The sequence below is a fragment of the Motacilla alba genome, chromosome 3 (genome assembly GCF_015832195.1).
Source record: "Motacilla alba alba isolate MOTALB_02 chromosome 3, Motacilla_alba_V1.0_pri, whole genome shotgun sequence".
NCBI classification, from domain to species: Eukaryota; Metazoa; Chordata; class Aves; order Passeriformes; family Motacillidae; genus Motacilla; species Motacilla alba.
Window position 1 is genome coordinate 30,055,407 of NC_052018.1, and position 10,862 is coordinate 30,066,268.

Genomic DNA, 10,862 nt, shown 5'->3' on the forward strand with positions numbered 1-10,862 from the left:
TTAGGATGCTCAGGTCACACTCGATGTTGAATAAACTCATGCATGTTGAATAACTTCGTTCATATGCACAATTTAAGTCTGCAAACCACTTCTTACCATATTCTCACTGTGAAGAGTATGCCACCATTTAGGAGAGCCAGAAAAAACCAGTTCCTCTGAGAGTTTAATTTTTGTATGCAGAATTAAAAGTTATGTTCAGGTAAGACCAGCAGTGAAATGCGCAGTAGTAGGACAGTAAATGGTAGATGAGGTATTCACTAAAACACAGTTGTGATCAATTCTAATTGATTAATGAGCTCTATGTTGAACAGTTCAGCTGGAAATATTTTCTTGGGAAGAAGCACTAGACTTACCAGCGTCCATGATGTTTCCTCCCCTTCTGCACAGAAGTGAGATTAAACTGGAGATGGGTTTATTTTCCCACTTTGCAGGGATTTTAACCGTAGAACATAGATGGCTTCCCCATGGCAGATTGTCCCAAACAAGAAGTTAACAGTGCCTTACTGCTCCTAGTATTTAAGCATTTTGCACACTGGGGGATGGTTGTTACAGGCCACTCTCAGAAACCTGTGTGAGGGGAAGAAGAGAGAGTGACATAGGTTGTGGTACTGGTCATGGGAAATCCCTGTTCACATCCTAGTTTCAAACTGTGCGCATTGTGCGTTTGACCAGTTTTCAAATCTTAAGATTTAAAATGGTCCTGGTGGTTCCTGTTTCTTTGTCTCATGTATTTACTGAGATTTTATCACATTTAGCAGCTGTGTGCTCTGCTGAAGGTGCATTTGAGGTGAGTATCCTGAGTAGAGGACAACCAGACTGACACATGGATGACTGGCAGAGACTAAAATTAGAACTTTTTTGTTTTCCTTTTCTTCCTGTTGTTGCAAGAACCCTGAAACCATGTTGCATTTTTGTCACTGTGCAACTGAAAAAATATTTTCCTCTGTCACCTCTATGCTTTTGAAGTCCCTCCCATAAGCCTGTGAAGTCTGTAAATCCCAGTCTGCTCCATTCTAATCACTTTAACTTCAAAGAAGCCACATCAAGTTCAGTTTTTTGAGATTATTTTCAATTCTCTGTTTATCCCAAGCTTTACATCCCCTTTGTAAAACTCTTTCAGACATTCTTGTTTTGTCTGATCTGCATAAAACAGAAGAGCGTGTTGGAAAACTTGTCGGCGTGTCTGTCAGAGGCATACAACTTCCCAGCTAGTGCAGGGGGCTTCTGGATTAATCCGTTCGTAGAAAATGGCACCCTCAGGCTGGCAAAGGTTACAATTGCTTTGGTTCAATCCCATGCGCCTTTCCAAAAAGCTTTGCAAACTCCATAGCTACCACAACAATTGCAACATTTTAAACCCCGGAATTTAGGGAGTATTTCTCTTATATAATGCTCAGATTTGTTTTGTCTTATAATTTGATTACTAGGAAAAATGCAGTTTTCTTAGTTCTCGCTGATATACAATTAACATGCTATCATTGAAACAAGATTTCAGCTTAGCCCATGTTTTAGGCAAAACCATCATTACTTTTTAAGGTGCATTAGAAGATGTTTGCTTAAATATTGCTTGATATAAGGACTCAAGCTTCCAAACTCTCCAGGAATTTCCAGGAAAATTTGCAATACACCTTAGCACTAACAAAGTAACAATTCTAAGCATTTTGTCATGTGTGGAGGCTTACTGAGGGTGATAGAAGTATCCACAGTAAAGATTTTAGGTGGATTTTGGATTTTCAATATACAGAACACCTTTGGGCAGAAAGATAGCATGAAACAGTTTCATAAGGGATTTCCCTGTCCCAGTGTGGGAACAGAATGAAAATTAATCAAATGAAAAAATGAACATCTGTTCAAGTTTGTCCTTTCTTTGTGATTTCTTGTCACTGAAATGTATGGACCTTTAGTGACCCTATTTTCAGGATGCAAGAAATAATCACAGAATGCAGGAAATGAAAAAACATCATCATGGCAGATACATACCAAGTGTATGTACAGTACCTGAGATGCTCTTTGTACTTGAGATTTGATATAGGAAGAAATGAAACTAAGTTGGGACACACAGTCATGGAATTAAAGAAATTACTTTTGAGTAACTTTTTAAAGACTTAACCAAGTTGTCAGGCATTGAAGAGAATCACAGGGCTCCTGTGTCAGATAAAATATTCCCTCTTGTGATTTGCAGTGGGGTTCAAATAATAAAAACTTAGTAAATGATTCTCCAGGGAGTTGCTACCATTACCTGAAGGTGACCCTGTGGAGGTATTTACTTCTGCAGAAAGGTGGGCAGGGAAAAATTAAGCTTTGGAAGTTTTCTGGCTGTGCGTTATATTGCAGGTATGCTTATATATAGCACTTACCCAATTATCAGGAGGGTTATGATTACCATGTGTGGCCATTAGAAAGAAAAATAAAGGCATGATAGTTTTGCTTAGTTCAAATGTTTAGTGTATTATTGGAATAATGTTTGTTTTTAGTGAAATAAAAAGCTGAGATGTGACAGTAGAAGAATGATGGAATTTTAAGTGATAAAGTTAGTTTAATGGAAGTGGTTTATGTATCCAATAAAAAGATCTCCTACTTCAGTAATTAACATTAAGAAATATTTGGAAAAAATATGTGCTATGTACATAAAACTAGATTCAAAGGCATGTTTAGAAAGATTACTCTCCAGAGTTCTTCCTTGTGGAAACCCAGAGCACCAGGAATATTTCTTTGTCTGCTCTGGGATGTCCTGACCCCCAAGGGAACAGTGACTTTGACCCTTATTCATGGAGAAAGTTTCCTAGACTTCAAGATAGATTAGAATCCACAAAAGTGTAAAAGATTATAGAGAGTAGTGTAGATGTATCACTTGGTGAGAAATTTAGGGTTGGGGATTTTTAGTATGTTGTGGATGGAAGCAAGATGGAGGGCACAGAGTGTTGTCCTGGGTTTCTTCTTCATGCTTCTTCTTCCTTCCTCTTCATGGGTTTGGGTGACATTTTGTAATTGGGCAGAAAAGTCTGCATTGCGGGCTCTTTGGGATCAGTTATTGGGTTAAAGGGGAAAATTATCTAGGTGTCAGTTCTTAATTGGATAGTTTAGTCTTAAAAGACCTTGTTAGCCATTTTATGCCTTCTAATGAAAAGCTGCTGAACTCACAGTACTGGGACTGTTTTACTGATAAGAAATAATAAACACTTGAGTCAGAACATGAACTACCATCTCAAGTGCCTTCAATCCAGACACAGAGAGACCGACAACTGGTACCACCACATTCCTCAATTTATTTCTTAAGCAAAGTTCAGTTTTTTTCATACATCATATCTGCTGTCAGACTGGTTTTGAAGAAACATTCTGTTCTGCTTTTTTAATGAGGAATTGCATTTCTTTCCCTTCAGTTCCACCTAAGTATAAACCCATACAGTATGTGTAATACTGTATTATTACTACTGTATGTAGTAATAATGGATGAAAAATGCAGTTGGAAAAGCTTACAGTTAAGACATCACTGTAGTTTATGATGTGAAAATAATACAAGGTAAATGCCAGGAGCAAAGGGGTTTTGTTTTGAATACTTCACTTTCTATTTTATTTCTATCCCTTAGTCAGCACCTCAGTTCTAGTTGTATGTAACTAAATTCTAATTGAAGTAACTAAAACCTATGTTGTTGCATATACATCTAAAAGCCATATTTCAGGATGGATTTTTAAAATGTTTATCAAATTATTTATAAAATGCAAAAATACTGCCGAGATTCAGCCATGAATAGTGTGCTAACAGAAAATTCTCCAGTATAAATCAGAGAAGTCAATCATAAGGCTGGTGGCAAGGAAAACTAATCAAGCAGGGAAAAGAAGAAAGATGTATTTTAAAATGAGAATACTAAATGAGATAGCCAATTGATGTCTGCCAGGCACAGACATAGGTCTATTATAGTGAGAATTGATGTCAGGTCTCTGTAAATGCAATGTAACAGGTGATGAAATTTGTGTGAGATCTTCAGATAAGCCATGCAAAGGTACCGGAAACAAAAAGCACTTTTAAATTGATTGTGATGCGAATGGAGAACCAGTGGAGTTGGCTGAAAGGGGGAGCATTGTTTTGTCTTTCTCCTCAGTCATGGTGATGAAAGCAGTGATATTTGCCCTGAGCTGCAGTACAGAAAGCGATCATCCCATGAGAGCTTGGAGAATTCAAGACCAGAGGTACAGATTTCCACAGCGTCACTTGTGTTGATCACGGGTGGGGAATATTGTCAATTTTAGTACCATTATCTGGGAAGCTTCCTAAAGCTGCTGACAGCAGCAAACTTTGTTTGCTTTCAGGTGAGAAAAAATGCAGCTTACATATGCATACTGGACTGCTAGATGGCTGCAAAACTGGTGATCTTCCTGAAGATTTGATCGTGTTGCTGGTGCAAGCATATTCCTAAACAAACTCATATGAAGAGAAAATTCAGGATTAGGTGTTATTCTAAGGTTGCAAAAAGAGGCAATTTTTCATCTGATCTTTGAGTAAAGATAAATGAATGGGTATGGATTCATAGTGTATTTTATTGAAGAGACTAAAATTATTGCAGTACTAGCACAGCACAAACATATGAACAAATGTAATTAGGACTGGTAAGATGAGTATTGAGTGTAGAAATGATCAAGAGAGTAGGGTTCAAAACGTTGGTACCATTCTACTGTTTTCAGCACTGAAGTATATGTTAAGAAATGAGACAAATACAAACATGATACCTTGTATTAAAGCGGCCAGATTTAGGTGGAGTTGTAAATTGCAAATCAAGTATTTTATGAACCACTAATTCTCCTTTTCTCTACTTCATGCACTTATGAATAGCCTCTGATGTTGTCTATTAAGTCCTTATTTTAATATTCTTTCATAATGTAGTCTCAATTTAAAATATTATTAAGGGAATTTTGAAATAAATCATAATGCATATTGTTACATTCAGTAGCCACCTTCAGATGGGTATAAATTAACACAATATGAAACAGATCTGCTTAGGGCATTCACACGTTGAAGTTATGTTGAGGGTTTTGCTGGGCTATGCAGGAAAGATTTATTTCTTCATCCAAATGTTTGCACAATAATAAAACTTACTTGTCATGTATGTTCAGAACAATGGATGCCAGGTTTTCAAGGGCAAAGTTTCAATCCAATACTAAAAACTTAGTTTTGAGTGTCACATTTGTCCAGAGGACTGGAACAGGCTTTGTGAAAAAAGTGCTGAGGTAAGGCAAAAAAACTCCCTGGTTCTGAATATCAGATAGTTTCTAGTATTAAAGGAAAGGAGAGGAGACTCTCAGGAGTTGTGGTCTTCTACAGCTGTTGGATATTTCATAGAGGGGAGCTGAACTCTGACCAGTATTTGGGAAGAAGGTTTGTGGCATGGACCTAAGGTAGCACAACCGTGAGCCTTGACAGTGCTTGGAACTCTCAGTATTGGTGATGGAGCTTGTGTTCCTTCTTAGGATGTCAAGGTTAAAATGTGATCTGTGTTGTTGTAACTATACTTCGTGTTTGGTATGACAAGTTGACTCCTGCTGTAATCAGGAACACATGGCCAGTTCCAAGGCAACTGCCATTGCTGCCCTTTACTTTCCTCCCCTTTTTTCATCTTTGTGTCTCCTCCCTTCCTCCTCTAAATTTCCTTTTTCTGTACAGTGGGCTTTGTGAAAAAACTGGCAATGCAGAATTGGTATTTCAAATTGATGGAAAATTCAAGAACATGAGATTGTACTAGATTCATCATATTTAGTGAGCTGCTTCTGCAGAGGAATTTTGAAGAAAAAGTAGTTAACATCTGAACATCAGTATCCCTAAAATTTGAGGATATGTGGTTAGATCTATTATCTTTCTAGTGCTTTTATCCTTTTCTAGCTTTTGCATTTTAAAAGAAATAATTTCAATACCATTTATGCTTAAGTCATTGGAAGTCACATTTCTCCCCACTTTTTTTAAAAAAAGAGGTTTTTATGATTACAATATTATGGATGAATGCTGTCTATAACCAGTAGAAATGCTTCGAAGCTGATTCAAAGGAGGACTCTAGGCTTTCTGAAATGCTGTCTGATAGAATATGAGATATGGAAGCATACAACTTGTTTTAACAATTGAAACTCCTTTTTTTGTCTCTGTGTAAAAATAGATCGCGGTGCAGTGACCCTTGAGGGAGAGAAAGAATGAAAAAACTGCACGTTTCTCTCAAAATTCTGACTACATTGTTACAGTCTGTGTCAAAGGATGACAAATCCGAATTGCTCTGCTTCCTGTGTTCTTTGAATTAGAGCTTGGTGTCTGTTACACTATTTTGACCTTTTCAAAATTTTGTAATTTAATTAGCAGATTTCCTTTTCCTTCTCTAGCCCATTTTGAAGTGTGGGGAAAAAAAAAATCAGTGTCATAATGCTTCATTCTTTTCTAAATCAACTGCATATTTTGAATGGAATTTATATGAAAGCACTCTTGTATTAATTTAAATCAGGATGATAAATCAGAAAAAAAAATCGTGGTATTAACCAATAGAGATTATAGACTATCTGAACTGGCTAGAAAAAATTTACTGCCCAGTCACTAATTTATGGGCTTGATGCTTGCTAGGGTATTTGCCTAGCTGCACCTGCCTTATCATTGTGTTCAACTGTGAATTAGTTAGCACAAAAAGTTGGCAGAGGAATAGGGAATTTTTCACCTCAAGGTCAGTAACAAAGCAGGCTAATACTGATTTAATGCTGTTATGGTCTGGTAGTTCGGCATGAACATGACTCTATTTTGCCATCAGTTGACACATGTCTACATTCAAAAAGCCACTTTCCAAACTGACATCCTTTTTGCAAGAACATCAAGTAGCAGGCACCTGCCTTGGCTGGCAAAAAGTTAAGTGTCCTGGCTAAGCTGGTTGTCTAGGCTTCCTCTGTAACTGTGGGGAGAAGGATTTTCAGAGTGATTCATACAGTTCTAAAAGATGTGTCTAAAATAGATGAGATGACTCATCCTGTGGAAGTACCTGCCACTCTACTGACGACAGAGGGAGACCTAGATGACTAACTTACTGTGGATAGCTAAATTTTGGGCTGGTAGTTAGTAGGAGAGAAAACTCAGTACCAATGTTTTTTTCTTTCAATGAAAAGAGGCTCAAGTATGCAGTCATTATGAAGAAGTTTGTATGACCACTGATCATGCAATATATGCTGAAAAAGAGATGGACCTGCACTGCTATCCTCCTGTATCTTTAATAAATACATTGATTTTATTTCTTGCTAAATTAATTTATATCAAGGTGAGGAAAAGAAGACATTTTCTACCCTAAAAATCCCACTGGAAAGGGATAAGTGTTATTTACTGTACACAGATTTATGAAGCAATGAGCATGATATTTATTCTGCATCAGTTTCCATTGTTGAAATTGCTTTGTATTGAAATCACTTTTTGCATCCAATACCGGTGGTATTGGATGTAAAATCCATTAGGTGGGGTGTAACAGATTGTTAGCATGGATTTACTTAAATACAGCATGAAGATGTGCAGTCTGCAGGGCATTAACCTCATTGTTGGCTGCTTCAGATGCACCATTTCTTGGAGAAGTTCCAAAAATCAGGCTTTAAACTTGCTAATATTTAATTAAAACCCATTTCTTGCCCGATTTTAAAATTTTGAGGTCTTAGAGAATATTAAGGAATTATTCACCACATCTGATTTTAGATACCAAATTAGGTTTCTAAATAAGGAGTCTAGACACCGTTTGTAATCAGCAGAGTAGAGTTGACACCTCCAGGGAACAATTTAGAGCAGCTAAGGTAAGCAGGAAGTTAGTGCTCTGGTTGCCCTCTGGAGGACTTCTGCTGCTGCCTAACTTGAATCCTCTGAAATAATCTCTGAGATACTTATTTATCCCTCTATATTTACTGTGGAGGAAGCCTAGTCTGGTTTTGTAGACTGTTGAAGTGGGCAACGTGAATATTACCCTTTTTGTTTTCTACTGTAATTCTTAGGTTAGTAGTGCCTTGTCAACTCAGAGTGCAATATTTTTCTGGATATATTGAGAATATCTTTTTGAATGTCAGGTGTGCATTAGAAGTGCCTGTGGCGCGGCTAACGTACATAGTACGATCAGCAATGTTAATGTAGTAGCATACTATGTAGTGGTGTGTATGTAGTCTGACTTCTAAATTATTTTCTTGTGATTTGGTTAACTGAGCACTCCCCTGGATGTCCAGGATAATCAGGAAAAATCCATTTGGTTTTCTCAGAAAATTTGCTTTCATTTTGGGTACTCTCCGGTTGAATCATAGAAGTTCTAACCTCAACTGTGTCTGCAAGGCCCTGAGTAGCAAACTGCTGCCTGGCACAGACACTGTAAGGCCTTCTTCACCTGCCCTTGCATTCAGAGAGTCAGAACACAGTGCTTTAGACCAAAGAACACAATGAATTGCTAGATTTTTTTGTTGGTCAACAGCTGTTTTACCTAAAGCAGTACATTCCTACTTTAGCTTTGAAAGTATGATAACTGGTTATGTATTGCTTTATGCAGATTCTACAGGGCTTCAAAATTCAGAGTGTTAACTGATTTGCTACAGTTTGAAAAATCATCTACAGAGGTTGGGAACATACTGTCATGGTAAGTTGAGATCTGTGGATTTTGCTTTCATTTAATATGGAAGGCTAAGTTTATAAAGCACAAAATCAGTGAAGGGTGAAGAGAAGTCATGAACACAAATCAACCTTGATTAATCTCCTTTTCTCACCTGGAGATAAAGCACAATATAGGATATTATGTTAGCACCTGGAGGAGGAGGAGTTTCCAGACTTTCAGGAAGAAATGGAAGCATATTACAAAAGACAAGCAACAACTATAAGTGCTGTACCCCAGGGAATTGTCGCTCAATGAAGGAGTTCAGGTGACAAAATTACTTTAATATGGTAGCCGTAAGAAACAGTGAATGTTTCATCTGAGAGAATAAACCTTGAATCTGGTGGATAAGTTTGAACTCTGTTCTTTGGTAATTCTTCTTATAAAAGACAAAGGAAGGTAAAATTGCAAAGGACACAAGGGTGTATCCAGGGGAACAAGAACATCATTTATAGTCGCCAGAGTTGTTTGATGAGACTCACTTGCTAGATACCTGATAACAAGGAAAGCCAATCTGTCATTGTGTGGTTCCATAAAGAAGATTTGTCTATAATAGGGAGCATTAAACAGGGTAATGGAAATTACTTGAGCAGCCACTGAATTAATTTTCATTTTAAACATACTCTAAAGATAACTGGCTGGACAGCATTGCAAGTTCTATATCTGAGTGCATCCATTAAAAAAAAGACTGTGAGAAGTTTGCTGGTTTTGAATATAAACTTGGCTGTGCTGTCAACTAACATCTCCTTTACCTGAAGCAAAACTTTAAGTGATGCATAATATAGATAGACTCTGTTGTGGACTCCTGAAATCATTACCTCATACAAACTGCTTTTATTTAATATAGCAATGTAATTGTTTCTCTAGAGGGTGATGAGAGTGATTCATTATATTTGATCTTTTTCATACCAGAATACTGCTGCTGCTAGCTCAGAAGACTTTTTGGCAAATCAAAAGGAGTCTGCTAGTTTGGAGCATTTCTCTGTCAGTTTGAAATCCCCAAGCTGTAGCTTCAAGCTCAGCAGTAAGTGCTTTGCAGTAGTACCAAGAGAGCTGAAATAATCAACAATAGAAACCTTTTATCTCATGTCTGAAATCCATAGATAGAAAGAGAATATATATATAAATATTTCTCTTTAATATTTCACATCATGCTTCCACTTAAAAAGTTTAAAGTTCTTTCACGGAGAGAGTGGACATAAGCTAAGCCAAGCCACAGGATTAATCATAAATAATTTACATGAACTCCCTCTACTAAGATATCCCGCAATTTCATAAAGAATGAACACATGTTCTGAGAATACATAAGGGTTGCTATAATTGGCTCACTTTAACACGCCTGGGAACAACACATGAAGCTGCTCTTGCAGATTTTCTGACATAGCTGCGCATGTTGCTCACTGTCCACAACAATTAAATGTTCATTTTTCTCTGATTCTTTTTTTTTTTCTTAGAACTGCATCCAGATTAAAGAAAAAAAAATCTGCTAAAAATTCTGAACAATGTTGACTTGTGAAAGCTGTAGAACAGCTATTGCTTCAATAAACAGGATTAGTTTTGGATTACTTTTTCTACAAAGACTCTGGAGCAGTGCCTTACTCCTCCTTGCTGTGAAACGTCAACCCCTTCAGATCTCCATGGTTATCTCACAGAATGAAAAGTAAAATCATTCTGGGATGATTATATAAAAACTTGTAAAGGGTAAGTGCAAGCTAAAAAACTGTATTTGAGGACTAAACAGCACATTTTCAGATACATTTGTGTGTATGGTTGGAGAGATGAATAGAAGCCTTAAACTGCAGCATGGAATGGGCCTTGGTTTGGGGAAGATAGAGAAAAGGCCTTGCTGATTTATTAGTGTGTCTTTTGCACATATACCTACCAATTTGATTAAAACAACAAGAAATTAGCTGGATTGTATTTGGAAACAGTAGCTTAAATATTAAACTTAAAATTTACTAAAATACAAAATATTCAACATTCCTAAACACCTGTACAGGAGATTTAAGAGCATAGTTAAGGCTAGGCTTGCATATGGATGTGCATACCATTAAAGCTGGAGAAGTGTGGATTTCTGCCATGTTCTCTGTAAATGCAAGATACATAAATTACAATTGCTTAGGGATACTGTTCCTTACATGAATCGCTTCTCCGGTCTTTACTTTATGAATAAATGTGCTTGGTGTGACTACTCTTGTCTCACACTGATCTCAAACAGCAGAAAATATCCTGTATGCAATG